Here is a 14,541-nt window from a genome sequence, read left to right as displayed (position 1 = left end):
AGTCTAAAGCGAAAATAGAAAGCAGCTCTCAAACACTCCGCCGCGAACAAAGAATCGGGGGGCCGTCTATTTAGAACGGAAAAAAAACCTGCTCTCCCCATTACTATAGCGCTCAGTCTGTCATTGACTACTCCCCCCCCCCCTCCTCCTGTTCAATATCTTTTTATCACCAAAACTGCCTAATCAAAGCCTCTTGTTCGGCGCCCCCCGCTCGCATTGGCCTGTCATTGATTTCAAATCGAGAAAAAAAATAATGATAACCGTAAAAAAAACAAGAAAAACTACAAAAACTGCACAAACCTTTAGAAAACGGAAAGCAATTAACACCCAAATGGCTTCATTTCACGTGTTTTTCAGGCGCCTGCGACTCTACGCTTTCGCGCTGTCATTGCCTCTTCTTCTTTAAGGAAGCTTGTTTATCAGCGGGGAAGATTAAGCCCCCCGCCGGGAGAGAAATGGGGTGCCTTTGTGTGCCGTTCTTTAATCTGTATTATTAAAATTGTTCTGGGGATTGCAGGAACCTGGAAAGTCTAAGTAAAGCGTCGCAAGTCAAGCAAACAAGGAGCTGGTTGTGCCGATTTGAGGCCTGTGGAGGGCGGCGTGCAGGGCCACCACTAGGAAGTTTGGGGCCCCTGACTGCCACATTTTGTGGGTCCCCCACCACCCAGAGTATGATAATCTGACCCTGTCTACACAGTGAGTTCCATGCACCTGGGAAGGGAGGAGGGTTTTCTGTTACCCGGGGGCCCCTTCTCCTAAACCCCCCCTGATGGCGGCCCTGGCGGCGTGGGGTGAGGGGCTCCCATAACAGATCTTCATAGACAATGGTGACCCTAAACGGGAGGATTGCCCCCCCTCCCCAGCCCTGAATAAAAATGTAAGATTAAGTTTTTTTTCAGGAACCTGGCAAAGCTGAGTGACAGCCATATTGGTTGTTATATAGGATTGTCACTGGAGAGAGATAGAAAGTAACAACAAATTGATTCGCCCTTTATCTAGTCCTCAGGTCTTATCAGATCATTTTGTAGCCCCACATGGGGGGGATCATGTGAACCCTATTACCTTTGGGGTACTTGGTTGCAACAAAGTAATAAAGTAAGAGGGAGGCGGGAGAGGAGGGAGATGTGGGTGCAGCATTAGTTTTTAAAGGGACAACGCCACCATATTTTAACACATTAAACTACCAACCCCACTCAAGTAGGGGATGAAATGTCCTTACAATTCCCTCTTTTATGTGAAATCTCCGTTTACCTATAAAAATCTCCTCCCAAGTCATATGAAAATAAGCGGAGAAATGCAATTTTTCCCTGAGATGAGTCAAGTTTAGATGCTTCTGTTCTATAGCACCTATAAACATGCGACTGGTGTCATATTAAAGATAAGAATTTTATCTTTCAGAGGGGCTTGTGGTTTTGTGATCTACAGAATGAGAGATTCAGGAAGTTAAACACATTGGGGCAGATTTACTTACCCGGTCCATTCGTGATCCAGCGGCGCGTTCTCTGCGGAGGATTCAGGTCTTCTGGCGATTCACTAAGGTAGTTCCTCCGACGCCCACCAGGTGTCGCTGCTGCGCTGCAGTTCCCCTGGAATGCACTGATCTTCACCAAGCTAGGCTGGGTGCAGGTAAGTGCGAGTCCAGCGACACTTTTTTTTTTTTTTTTAAATGCGGCGGTTTTTCCGAATCTGTCAGGTTTTCATACGGTCATGCCCCCCGATTTCCGTCGCGTGCATGCCGGTGCCGATGCGCCACAAGACGATCGCGTGCGGCGAAATCCCGGGGCAATACAGGGAAAATCACCGCAAAACGTAAATATTCAGTTAACTCGTCGCAAAAACCCTTAGTAAATGACCCCCATAGTTGGAAATGTGAATTGCGCATAAAGCTTCAGGTTCCTATCTATTTCTAGGTGCTATAGAACGAAAGCCTCTAAACTTCACTCATCCCAACTTTCACATGACTTTGGAGAAGAATATTTTTAGGTAGACGGGTGAAATTTAACATGAAAGAGAAAATTCTCTTAATGGGGTAAGAGCTGGTGACAGGTTCCCTTTAAGCATATTTCTGAGACTGATTGCTCTGAGAGGGGGGAAGGAGCAGGGGATGTCTTTCTTAGATGTTTTTGCCTAACCCCTGCTCCCCTATAGCCGTATGACTTTAATATTTCCAGGTTCCTGGAGCTTACAGCGATTTTCCGTCTGGGATATTCACACTGAGTGAATCCCGTGATGACTGATTTCTCGCCCGGCCGCTTCCTCGCTTATAATGGACTCATCATTATCATTACAGTTATTAGTAATTAGCTATGCTAATCTCATTCATGTCCAGCCACATATGGCGGAGAAGCAGAAAGTGTAGATAATAACCTGTGCATTATACACTGAAGTGCACCCCTGCCGCTGACTACTCTACGGTCACTGTCTGTGTTTCTAGAACTTTTTGGATCATTTTTAGGGTCACAAGTTACTCTCGGACACTTGTCGGCCATATTGGATCTCGTGGAGCTGCTATCTCTGTCAATTGTCTTTATAGATGTATGATACCACAGTCTGCCCCCCATTGGTAATGGAGCCATATATATTACCCCATAGTAACACTATACTGCTCTTACACTGAGACCCTTATGGCCAGAAACATATAGAAGGAAACAGGGATAAATAAAATGAATTCATTTACTCATATAACTCCAACATGTTCTGCAGCGCTGTACACAGAAGCAAAGTCCAGCTTTTAAAGTCACAAATTCTCCCTTTATCATATCTGGGAGTCCGAGCAGCTCTAGTGCCTTGTCCCCATCATCGGACTTTACTGGGAAATCTGAATACCGACTACTAGATATTATTGGAGTACTACTTCTCCTATCCTGTATATATGGGCACAGTACTACTACTCCTATCCTGTATATATGGGCACAGCACAGTACTACTTCTCCTATCCTGTATATATGGGCACAGTACTACTACTCCTATCCTGTATATATGGACACAGTACTACTACTTCTATCCTGTATATATGGACACAGCACAGTACTACTACTCCTATCCTGTATATGTGGGCACCGTACTACTACTCCTATCCTGTATATATGGGCACAGCACAGTACTACTACTCCTATCCTGTATATATGGGCACAGCACAGTACTACTACTACTCCTATCCTGTATATATGGGCACAGTACTACTCCTCCTATTCTGTATACATGGGCACAGCACAGTACTACTACTCCTATCCTGTATATGTGGGCACAGCACAGTACTACTACTCCTATCCTGTATATATGGACACAGCACAGTACTACTACTCCTATCCTGTATATATGGGCACAGCACAGTACTACTACTCCTATCTTGTATATTTTGGGACAGCACAGTACAACTATTCCTATCCTGTATATATGGACACAGCACAGTACTACTACTCCTATCCTGTATATATCGGCACAGCGCAGTACTACTACTCCTGTCCTGTATATATGGGCACAGTACAGTACTACTACTCCTATCCTGTATATATGGGCACAGCACAGCACTACTACTCCTGTCCTGTATATATGGGCACAGCACAGTACTACTACTCCTATCCTGTATATATGCAGCACGGTACTACTACTCCTATCCAGTATATATGGGCACACTACTACTACTCCTACCCTGTATATATGGGCACAGCACAGTACTACTACTCCTATCCTGTATATATGGGCACAGCACAGTACTACTACTCCTATCCTGTATTTATAGGCACAGCACAGTACTACTGCTCCTATCCTGTATATATGGACACAGCACAGCACTACTATTCCTATCCTGTATACATGAGCACAGCACAGTACTACTACTCCTATCCTGTATATATGGCACAGCACAGTACTACTACTCCTATCCTGTATATATGGGCACAGCACAGCACTACTACTCCTATCCTGTATATATGGGCACAGCACAGCACTACTACCCCTGTCCTGTATATATGGGCACAGCACAGTACTACTACTCCTATCCTGTATATATGGACACAGCACAGTACTACTACTCCTATCCTGCATATATGGGCACAGCACAGTACTTCTACTCCAATCCTGTATATATGGGCACAGCACAGTAGTACTACTCCTATCCTGTATACATGGGCATAGCACAGTACTACTACTCCTATCCTGTATATATGGACACAGCACAGTACTACTACTCCTATCCTGCACATATGGATACAGCACAGTACTACTACTCCTATCCTGTATATATGGACACAGCACAGTACTACTACTCCTATCCTGCATATATGGGCACAGCACAGTACTTCTACTCCAATCCTGTATATATGGGCACAGCACAGTAGTACTACTCCTATCCTGTATACATGGGCATAGCACAGTACTACTACTCCTATCCTGTATATATGGGCACAGAACTATATCCAACCCCTAACAATAACTATATACAGCCCTTGGTAAATTAATAAAGTTGTACTCACCTTGCCCCATTCCCCGGATGTGCGCTGACCTCCTCCTCTTCCACGGCGGGGTCAGCATATTGGCATTGGCGGTGTGTGACGTCACTGTGCTGATGGTATATGGCAGAGCAGGGAACTTATAGTCCATTAGATGCTGCCTAGTTCTCTTAAAGCAGCGGGCGATACATAATGTTTGTATTTATGAGGTGTTATAGAGGCTGTTTTTGGTCTGTACAGGTAGGTAGGTAATGGTGGTTGGGACAGCACCCTAGGGTGGGAAGCATGCCGAGGTGTAACCTTCATCAAGTCTATTTCAAATGGCGGAGCCCCTATTATAGACGTTACCCCATCGCCCAGAGGACACTAGTTATAATATCCTGCCAATAATCACTACTAAAACTATTACCTAAAGAGTTAGAGGGACTTTTACTGTATATCATATGCCAACCAATCACAGAGCAGCTTTCATTTTAAGAGAGAACTTTTAGGAATGAAAGCTGTGCTGTGATTGGTTGCTATGTGTAACAGCACAGCTATGGCCTATGTTAGGCCTCGTTCCTTCAGGGATGTGTGTACACGTGATACCTGTGCAGTATGTAAGGGGCAACCACTGGGGTAGATGCATCCACAGGGGCAGTTACTGGACTATGTGCCCTCCCTGTGAGATGTGATGTGCACAGACCTTGTATTCACCGGCCCAAGAAACCCCCAAGAAAAAGGAATTAAACCAAAGAAGATCCAATAAATAGACAAGAGACAAATAATTGGGAGCTAAATAACCAAATATTTATTTATAATCCCATCCCATGGCAGACCCCGGACTCACGGAGAGTCACCCCTCAGCGCTCAGGAGAGGAAAAACCCCCTGTGGAGGAAACCTCTAGGGAAGCCATGGCTGAAGGATCGCCCTTCCTCTGGGCTTAAAGGGTCACTGCCAAATATATCTGTCACCCAGGTATCCAGGTGTCCGCGATCTAGGGGTCCACACGTCCAGGGGTCCACACGTCCAGGGGTCCAGGCTCCACACGTCCAGGGGTCCACACGTCCAGGGGTCCACACGTCCAGGGGTCCACACGTCCAGGGGTCCAGGCTCCACACGTCCAGGGGTCCACACGTCCAGGGGTCCACACGTCCAGGGGTCCACACGTCCAGGGGTACATAAATCCACGGTTCTTCACGCCTCGCCGTCTCCCCACCCAGTGTCTGCCCCTATTGACCGGCACAGTTATTTATACTTGAGGCAGGTGGGCGTGGCAGCATGATGTGGCTCCTGATTGGCCAGTTCAGGTGGGTGTGGCGATATGATCTTGCTTCTGATTGGTCAGTTTCAGTGTCTATCTGTCAGAAGTGGGAATTATGACATCAGAGCATCTATGACCCAGAATTCTGAAGAATTAACCCTTTTATGTCTGACTAGAGGGGGAATTTAATTGTCTCTTGTACTGTAGTGAAATATATACATATTTATAAGTGACGGCCTCACAGATTTTTCTTGTAATTGTGGGGTTTAGTTTTGGGGGATTATTTCACCAGGATTGAGGTTAGTCCTATGATGAGTCGCTGGGTGGACCACCACCACTGGGGCCAATCCTATGTGATCTGAGGGCTCATGCACAGACATGATGTGGGGACGTGTCAGTGGTTATTACACATCCCAATGTATTTCTATGGACTCTACTGAGCCGACTGCCAAGACATAGAGCGGCTTTAATATGTTCTTCTATTTAGCAGCAACAAGAGAGAGCAGGGAGGGAACAATATACAGTGGGGGTCATTTACTAAGGGCCCGATTCGCTTTTCCCGACGTGTTACCCGAATATTTCCGATTTGCGCCGATTTCCCCTGAATTGCCCCGGGATTTTGGCGCACGCGATCGGATTGTGGCACATCGGCGCTGGCATGCACGCGACGGAAATCGGGGGTGTGGCCAAACGAAAACCTGACGGATTCGGAACAACCGCCGCATTTTAAAAAAAAATGTGTCGCGGAGCTTGCGCTTACCTTCACTCAGCCCCGCCCGGTGAACTCCAGCGCGTTCCGATGCTTTTCAGGGCAGCAGCGCCACCTGGTGGACGGTGGAGGAACTGCCTTAATAAATCCCGGCCGGACCCGAATCAAGTGCAGAGAACGCTGGATCGCGAATGGACCGGGTAAGTAAATCTGCCCCAATGAGCCAAAATGGAAAGGAAGATGATGGGGAACAATGGTAAAGGGAGATGAAGGGACACAATATCAGGGGGAGATCAGAGTGGAGGGGGTAGAGAGGGGCCACAATATGAGGGGGGGGGTGAGAGGGGCCAAGATATTAGGAGGAGATGAGGGGCCACAATCTGAGGGGGAGATTAGGAGGTCACAATATTAGGGGGAGAAGAGGAGGGAATATGATTGGGTCACAATTATAGGGGGAGATGAAGGGGCCACAATGGTAGGGGAAGATGAGGAGGGAAGATGAGGAGGGAATATGATGGGGGTCACAATTATAGGGAGAGATGAGGGGGCCAAAATAGTAGGAGAAGATGAGGGGCACCATATGAGGGGCCACAGTGATATGATGAGGTGGAGAGCTAGAATATGAGGAGGCCACAATGGGAAGCTGTGGGAGAAAGGGGAAATTAAACTGTATGGGGTGGAGTAAGGGGTGGGGGCTAAGGCAGCTCTCCATCTTTTATACCTACTTTGCTTCCACAATAGTTATAGCGCCACCTATAGTCACCTGCAGGTTTGGTGTCACGGCCCAGCTCAGGTGGGAACTATGGCATCATCGCGTAGTCTGCACCACTGATTTTTCATAGGTTAAGTGGTCTGTATGAGGCCCCTAGACTCCACGCCTTTCATGCAGATGAAAGAAGAATTGATTATGAGGCAGGGGGACAATCAGAACACTAGGCTAAAGATTCAGGATTATGCCTTGGATTTTATGCCATAGTGATGCCCCAGGATTGTATGTGGGGCATTTGGGTCCTTACCGAGCCATGGACCCCGGGCATTAGCCCAGATTGCCCTCCTCAGACTCCATTACCACTCCCTGGATCCATGAGGGCAGAGGAATGTGTCGGCCATGTGTCCTGCACCAGGCCGGTCAATATTGGGTGATTTCTCCTGTCTACCATCTATGTGTCTCCTATCTATCACTGGACCGTACGTAGAAGCCTCTCCTCCCCTCACTCCTTGGCGCACGGTTGTCTCCGCTCCAGTTAGTTTCGCAGTATTTTTGTGTTTACACTTGTTGTTTGTTTCCTTCTAATTTGCCAACTTGAAGAATAAACATCCCTGGTAACATGAACGCTGCATCCCCCTCCCCCCTCCAATGTGTTTTTAGAGAGATTACACCTTTAAAAGCGGCTGCTGGTATCTCCTGCCCGGCCTAGCGTGGAGGGGAATATCAGCCGATCGCTGCTGTGCTCCGGAAAACTCTTAGAAACTGGCGTCTTATTATTACTGATATTTTATACTGCAGGTAATTAAATGGGCCCAGAACGGCAGCAGCGGCTCCGTCATGCCAGGTGGTGGGTACATGAGGTGGGGGTGAGGATGGCAGAGCAGGAGAACAGCAGAAGATGTCTGTGCCCTGTAGAAAGATAGCAAAAACCCCTCTATACCACACATCACCATCCAAGAGGAGAACTATTAGGGGAAAGATACATAGAACTGTACCGCCACCCGGGCAAAAACTGTGGCCGAGGAGATCAAATTCATATATGTATATCTATATATCAATTATAATGGTCACTATGCCCCATCTCCAGTTCTTCCAGTCACAGTGCCTCTCTGTAGCCAATAGTCACAGTGCCTCTCTGTAGCCAATAGTCAAAGTGCCCCTCTGTAGCCAATAGTCACAGTGCCCCTCTGTAGCCAATAGTCACAGTGCCCCACTGTAGCCAATAGTCACAATGCCCCACTGTAGCCAATAGTCACAGTGCCCCTCTGTAGCCAATAGTCAAAGTGCCTCTCTGTAGCCAATAGTCACAGTGCCTCTCTGTAGCCAATAGTCACAGTGCCCCTCTGTAGCCAATAGTCACAGTGCCCCTCTGTAGCCAATAGTCACAGTGCCCCACTGTAGCCAATAGTCACAATGCCCCACTGTAGCCAATAGTCACAGTGCCCCTCTGTAGCCAATAGTCAAAGTGCCTCTCTGTAGCCAATAGTCACAGTGCCTCTCTGTAGCCAATAGTCACAGTGCCCCTCTGTAGCCAATAGTCACAGTGCCCCTCTGTAGCCAATAGTCACTGTGCCCCTCTGTAGCAAATAGTCACAGTGCCCCTCTGTAGCCAATAGTCACAGTGCCCCTCTGTAGCCAATAGTCACAGTGCCCCACTGTAGCCAATAGTCACAGTGCCCCACTGTAGCCAATAGTCACAGAGCCCCTCTGTAGCCAATAGTCACAGTGCCCCTCTGTAGCCAATAGTCACAGTGCCCCTCTGTAGCCAATAGTCACTGTGCCCCACTGTAGCCAACAGTCACAGTAACAAATGGTCACAACAGTGCCTCCAGTTGTGCCCCCCTCACCTCCTCCATTGCAAGCTTGTGTATTCAGACAAGGGAGCCTTGTGGACTGTAGATATATATGGGTATAGGGGAAGGTGCGGTGCATGCAGATATATATATTAGTATTGGGGAAGGTGTGGCGCTTGCAGATATATATTCGTATAGGGGGAGGTGCATGCAGATATATATCCGTATAGGGGGAGGTGCAATGTCTGCAGATATATATATCAGTATAGGGGGAGGTGTGTGCAGATATATATCAGTATAGGGGGAGGTGTGTGCAGATATATATCAGTATAGGGGGAGGTGTGTACAGATAAATATCAGTATAGGGGGAGGTGTGTGCAGATAAATATCAGTATAGGGGGAGGTGCAGTGTGTGCAGATATATATCGGTATAGGGGGAGGTGTAGTGTGTGAAGATATATATCAGTATAGGGGGAGGTGTGTGCAGATATATATCAGTATAGGGGCAGGTGTGTGCAGATATATATCGGTATAGGGGGAGGTGTGTGCAGATATATATCAGTATAGGGGGAGGTGCAGTGTGTGCAGATATATATCGGTATAGGGGGAGGTGTAGTGTGTGAAGATATATATCAGTATAGGGGGAGGTGTGTGCAGATATATATCAGTATAGGGGCAGGTGTGTGCAAATATATATCAGTATAGGGGGAGGTGTGTGCAGATATATATCAGTATAGGGGGAGGTGTGTGCAGATATATATCAGTATAGGGGGAGGTGTGTGCAGATATATATCAGTATAGGGGGAGGTGTGTGCAAATATAAATCAGTATAGGGGGAGGTGCAGTGTGTGCAGATATATATCAGTATAGGGGCAGGTGTGTGCAGATATATATCGGTATAGGGGGAGGTGTGTGCAGATATATATCAGTATAGGGGGAGGTGCAGTGTGTGCAGATATATATCGGTATAGGGGGAGGTGTAGTGTGTGAAGATATATATCAGTATAGGGGGAGGTGTGTGCAGATATATATCAGTATAGGGGGAGGTGTGTGCAGATATATATCAGTATAGGGGGAGGTGTGTGCAGATATATATCAGTATAGGGGGAGGTGTGTGCAGATATATATCAGTATAGGGGGAGGTGTGTGCAAATATAAATCAGTATAGGGGGAGGTGCAGTGTGTGCAGATATATGTCAGTATAGGGGGAGGTGTGTGCAGATATATATCAGTATAGGGGGAGGTGCAGTGTGTGCAGATATATATCGGTATAGGGGGAGGTGTAGTGTGTGAAGATATATATCAGTATAGGGGGAGGTGTGTGCAGATATATATCAGTATAGGGGCAGGTGTGTGAAGATATATATCAGTATAGGGGGAAGTGTGTGCAGATATATATCAGTATAGGGGGAGGTGTGTGCCGATACATATCAGTATAGGGGGACGTGTGTGCAGATATATACCAGTATAGGGGGAGGTGTGTGCAAATATAAATCAGTATAGGGGGAGGTGCAGTGTGTGCAGATATATATCAGTATAGGGGGAGGTGTGTGCAGATATAAATCAGTATAGGGGGAGGTGCAGTGTGTGCAGATATATATCAGTATATGGGAAGGTGCAGTACGTGCAGATATATATCAGTATAGGGGGAGGTGCATTGCGTGCAGATATATCAGTATAGGGGGAGGTGTGTGCAGATATATATCAGTATAGGGGGAGGTGTGTGCAGATATATATCAGTATAGGGGGAGGTGCAGTGCGTGCAGATATATCAGTATAGGGGAAGGTGCAGTGTGTGCATATATATAGCAGTATAGGGTGTGTGTGTGCAGATATATATCCGTATAGGGGAAGTTGTGTGCAGATATATATCAGTATAGGGGGAGTTGTGTGCAGATATATATCAGTATAGGGGGAGGTGTGTGCAGATATATATCAGTATAGGGGGAGGTGCAGTGCGTGCAGATATATCAGTATAGGGGAAGGTGCAGTGTGTGCATATATATAGCAGTATAGGGTGTGTGTGTGCAGATATATATCCGTATAGGGGAAGTTGTGTGCAGATATATATCAGTATAGGGGGAGTTGTGTGCAGATATATATCAGTATAGGGGGAGGTGTGTGCAGATATATATCCGTATAGGGGGAGGTGTGTGCAGATATATATCAGTATAGGGGGAGTTGTGTGCAGATATATATCTGTATAGGGGGAGGTGTGTGCAGATATATATCAGTATAGGGGGAGTTGTGTGCAGATATATATCAGTATAGGGGGAGTTGTGTGCAGATATATCAGTAAAGGGAGTGATTTGGCGTCTCAGGATCTTGTGATAGACTCAGTTTTCTGGATCTTATTGATGATTTCTGTATCTCATGTATCTGAGATTACAGCTCGTTCACTGGGAGATTGTAGCGTCTCTCACTCCTGGATGTCTCGCCCCTCGTGTCAGCCCGGGTCACAGTCCGTGGATTTTTCTGCTGTTTATCTTGTGCTTAAATCAAAAAATAATAGCGCAGCAAAGGCACGAAGGGAACGTGTTTGTCTGTTAAGAAGCAATTTCAGTGAAAATTAACTCAATTTCATGAGAAATCGCACGACTCGCCATAAGCTGTCACATCCCCCGGGCCGGCAAAATTACTTCATCAGACTTGACTTGCTTAAATTAACCAAGCAGCATCCCGGTAACTGGCAGAGGCGCAGAGTGACGCCCGGGCTTAATAGCTTCTGTAATTATCCAAAGGGGAGCAAAATCAGGGGGTACACACACTCCTGGAGGGGGCAATGTACACAGCACATAACACTGCATGGATTCAGAGGGGAGTGTCCAGATACAACGCATAATGCATAAGAGCAATAGGAAAAGTCTATATACTGTATGATACAATATGATATAACAGAGAACTGAGTGCTGCTTCTATATGAATAGTACTATAATACTGCCTCCTATGTACAAGAATATAACTACTATAATACTGCCCTCTATGTACAAGAATATAACTACTATAATACTGCCCCCTATGTACAAGAATATACCTACTATAATACTGCCCCCTATGTACAAGAATATAACTACTATAATACTGCCCCCTATGTACAGGAATATAACTACTATAATACTGCCCCCTATGTACAAGAATATAACTACTATAATACTGCCTCCTATGTACAAGAATATAACTACTATAATACTGCCCTCTATGTACAAGAATATAACTACTATAATACTGCCCCCTATGTACAAGAATATAACTACTATAATACTGCCCTCTATGTACAAGAATATAACTACTATAATACTGCCCCCTATGTACAAGAATATACCTACTATAATACTGCCCCCTATGTACAAGAATATAACTACTATAATACTGCCCCCTATGTACAGGAATATAACTACTATAATACTGCTCCCTATGTACAGGAATATAACTACTATAATACTGCCCCCTATGTACAAGAATATACTACTATAATACTGCCCCCTATGTACAAGAATATAACTACTATAATACTGCCCCTTATGTACAGGAATATAACTACTATAATACTGCCCCCTATATACAAGACTATAACTACTATAATACTGCCCCCTATGTACAAGACTAAAACTACTATAATACTGCCCCCTATGTACAGGGATATAACTACTATAATACTGCCCTCTATGTACAAGAATATAACTACTATAATACTGCCCCCTATGTACAGGAATATAACTACTATAATACTGCCCCTATGTAAAGGAATATAACTACTATAATACTGCCCCCTATGTACAAGACTATAGCTACTATAATACTGCCCCCTATGTACAGGAATATAACTACTATAATACTGCCCCCTATGTACAAGAATATAACTACTATAATACTGCCCCCTATGTACAAGAATATAACTACTATAATACTGCCCCCTATTTATAAGAATATAACTACTATAATACTGCCCCCTATGTACAAGAATATAACTACTATAATACTGCCCCCTATGTACAAGAATATAACTACTATAATACTGCTCCCTATGTACAAGAATATAACTACTATAATACTGCCCCCTATGTATAAGAATATAACTACTATAATACTGCCCCCTATGTATAAGAATATAACTACTATAATACTGCCCCCTATGTACAAGAATATAACTACTATAATACTGCCCCCTATGTACAGGAATATATCTACTATAATTCTGCCCCCTATGTATAAGAATATAACTACTATAATACTGCCCCCTATGTACAAGAATATAACTACTATAATACTGCCCCCTATGTACAAGAATATAACTACTATAATACTGTCCCCTATGTACAGGAATATAACTACTATAATACTGCCCCCTATGTACAAGAATATAACTACTATAATACTGCCCCCTATGTACAAGAATATAACTACTATAATACTGCCCCCTATGTACAAGAATATAACTACTATAATACTGCCCCCTATGTACAAGACTATAACTAGTATAATACTGCCCCCTATGTACTATTTATAACTGCTATGGCAGAGTTCTTATCTGTTTATGAGGCAGGTTCCTTATTCCTTCTCCTCCAATCCTCTAACATTAGATGTATCAGAAATGAAGAAATATATTCTCAGTTCTCTATAGAGATAATAAAGTGGGTCGTGGTCCCGGAATGGTTCGCGCTTTACTATAACTCATGAATAGTTCAAACAAATTGCAATGCTGAAGAATCATGTTTTTATGAGATGGATGAGGAAATGATAACACAGAAGAGGCTGTTATACGCAGTTAGGGATAATGGGCAGGAAATAGAAGCTTCTAGAATGTCACCTGCTCATTGTTCTACAAGGACTGCAAATATTCAAACTTATATTTCATTTTGTTTTAATTTAGTTTTGATTGGAGTTCTCCAAGATACAATATGAAGCCTTCAGCGATACATTACTGCCCCCCCCCCCCCTTAACCTGTCAGAGAGGTTTGGCTCTTCAGGTGATATAGCAATTTCCAACAGATTTAAATTTTATTTTACATTTTTAAATATTCCCTATTCATCCTTAGGGGGCAGTATTATAGTAGTTATATTCTTGTACATAGGGGGCAGTATTATAGTAGTTATATTCTTGTACATAGGGGGCAGTATTATAGTAGTTATATTCCTGTACATAGAGGGCAGTATTATAGTAGTTATATTCTTGTACATAGGGGGCAGTATTATAGTAGTTATATTCCTGTACATAGGGGGCAGTATTATAGTAGTTATATTCCTGTACATAGGGGGCAGTATTATAGCAGTTATATTCTTGTACATAGGGGCAGTATTATAGTAGTTATATTCCTGTACATAGGGGGCAGTATTATAGTAGTTATATTCCTGTACATAGGGGGCAGTATTATAGTAGTTATATTCCTGTACATAGGGGGCAGTATTATAGTAGTTATATTCCTGTACATAGGGGACAGTATTATAGTAGTTATATTCCTGTACATAGGGGGCAGTATTATAGTAGTTATATTCCTGTACATAGGGGGCAGTATTATAGTAGTTATATTCCTGTACATAGGGGGCAGTATTATAGTAGTTATATTCCTGTACATAGGGGGCAGTATTATAGTAGTTATATTCCTGTACATAGGGGGCAGTATTATAGTAGTTATAT

At 44.4% G+C, this 14,541-nt stretch overlaps 2 long non-coding RNA genes across 2 annotated transcripts in view; both read right to left on the bottom strand.

Annotated features, from left to right (window-relative positions):
- LOC140104781 (uncharacterized) overlaps positions 1-516 on the bottom strand; it is a 70,328-nt gene extending 69,812 nt beyond the window's left edge. Inside the window, exon 1 of the long non-coding RNA XR_011850409.1 lies at positions 301-516. This is a non-coding gene — a long non-coding RNA (uncharacterized lncRNA). The remainder of the gene's footprint in view (positions 1-300) is intronic.
- A 4,701-nt stretch (positions 517-5,217) lies between these two features.
- LOC140103761 (uncharacterized) lies at positions 5,218-7,847 on the bottom strand. Its single transcript, XR_011850169.1, has 3 exons — positions 7,421-7,847; positions 7,168-7,282; positions 5,218-5,792 (listed from the first exon to the last, which is right to left on the bottom strand). It is a non-coding gene; the product is annotated as an uncharacterized lncRNA (long non-coding RNA).
- Between the last annotated feature and the right edge of the window lie 6,694 nt (positions 7,848-14,541).

The sequence above is a fragment of the Engystomops pustulosus genome, chromosome 10, assembly GCF_040894005.1.
Source record: "Engystomops pustulosus chromosome 10, aEngPut4.maternal, whole genome shotgun sequence".
Classification (NCBI taxonomy): Eukaryota; Metazoa; Chordata; class Amphibia; order Anura; family Leptodactylidae; genus Engystomops; species Engystomops pustulosus.
This window is presented reverse-complemented; position numbering and strand designations above follow the sequence as displayed.